Genomic DNA, 1,690 nt, shown 5'->3' on the forward strand with positions numbered 1-1,690 from the left:
TTAAAAGTCTGTCTTGGAACTCACTTGTTTATCCTAATTGATTCCATCTATGTCATCTGGAACATAAATGGGACATCATGTTTAGAAATGCGCTGGATCTCTATTTTCAGCTAACATGTCTTGCTACCTCTGCATATCTAAATCAAGGACTGGCAATATAAATGTCATATTCAAAGCAAATTTTTGTCTTCCTCTTGAGTTGCATTGAAAAAATATACATATGTTGGATTAAGTTAGTGTCTGAAGTAATCTACACACTGTCAGAAAACAACATGAAAGAATGAAGAGTGACTCTCTTTTTTTTTTACTTTTATACAGAATAAAGTTTTAATTAGCCAGTCAGACTTATCCCCAGTTTATCCCTACAATATAATACATCAGAATTAATAGCAAGGCTGTCTCACAGCATGGCAGCCATGTTGACATTCCCTCAGTCACTAAAACTTTGAGCAAGATAGTATCTCATCCAATCCTGAAATATTAGTGATAAATGCATGAATATGTCACACTTTATGAGGAACAAAATTGTCTTTTGCTATCTTTGATTTCTCTTTGCTTTATATCAGAGGTGAAGATAATAAAATCACAAGCATTTTATAATTCTGTGTATTTTCTCATGAAACCATTTACTCTCCTCTCAGTTTTGGAGTAATTAACACCTTAATGACTAATTCTGCTACATGAAGTATTTTATATTTTGATGAGGGTCAAAGATGTAGTCAAAATTGACAGGGTTGTTTTTTTTTAAATTCTGAATATTTCTGCTGAGTGTCAACTTTGGAATTGCTGGATTATTTTCTGTTTACTTAAAATATGACCAGTACAGAATCCCTTATAAGAATCACTTCACAAGTAGCCACTTTAAAATAATTGCTGATATAAAAAGCATATTTATTTGCAGCCAATTAAGCCGACTGTGCTCTTTTCCCCATGGGGGCCCAGTGTGCAATGGGTGCAAATAGTAGCATCCTAGGTAGTGTATGCAACCTGTTGCCTGTACAGGTTGCCCTACGGTATCTTAAAGACAACTCTTTCTAGTGGGCATTCTTGACTGGTCTGCTGTCCCCAATCTAGGCTCCAGACAGGTATGTGCCATGCCTTTGGAAAGCCCCAGGGCACAATGGCCAGGATCCACATTGACTAAGTCAATGTCCATCCACACCAAGCTGCAGAACAAGAGGCATATGATTGAGGCCTTCCAGCAGGGACAAGTTCAAGTTCCCTAGCAGTCAGAAGATGCACATCTCTAAGAAGTGGGAATTTACTACGTTTAATGAGGATGAATTTGAAAACATGGTGGCGAAAATCTGCTCATCCGAGATGGCTTTGGGGTCACGTACATCCCTAATTGTGGTCCCCTGGACAAATGATAGGCCCTGCACAAATGGTAGGCCCTGCACTCATGAGATCATCAGCGCCAGCCCCTCTTTAACTATGCTCACCAATAAATCCTACTTCTTATTAAAAAAAAAAAGTTTAACTATTCAATTAATTGGAAGAATCATAGTAATAATATATAATGTATATAGTAATATACAAGTGCCATTTTAAACTAAAAATATCTTTAGAAGTGAATTTTATTTATTGGGTCAGAATATTGCAGTGATTATCAGTGTTGAATGGCTTAAATACTCACATAGAGAGGTGTGTGAAAATTATCCATGGAATTACAGAAAGGGTAAACACAAGC

General features: G+C 36.6%; 1 non-coding gene across 1 annotated transcript; it reads left to right on the plus strand.

Moving 5' to 3' along the window:
- The first annotated feature begins 895 nt into the window (after nt 1-895).
- LOC128050106 (small nucleolar RNA SNORA70) lies at nt 896-1,030 on the plus strand. Its single transcript, XR_008199618.1, has one exon. It is a non-coding gene; the product is annotated as a small nucleolar RNA SNORA70 (small nucleolar RNA).
- Nucleotides 1,031-1,690: the final 660 nt, after the last annotated feature.

This window comes from Budorcas taxicolor, chromosome 6, assembly GCF_023091745.1.
Source record: "Budorcas taxicolor isolate Tak-1 chromosome 6, Takin1.1, whole genome shotgun sequence".
Classification (NCBI taxonomy): domain Eukaryota; kingdom Metazoa; phylum Chordata; class Mammalia; order Artiodactyla; family Bovidae; genus Budorcas; species Budorcas taxicolor.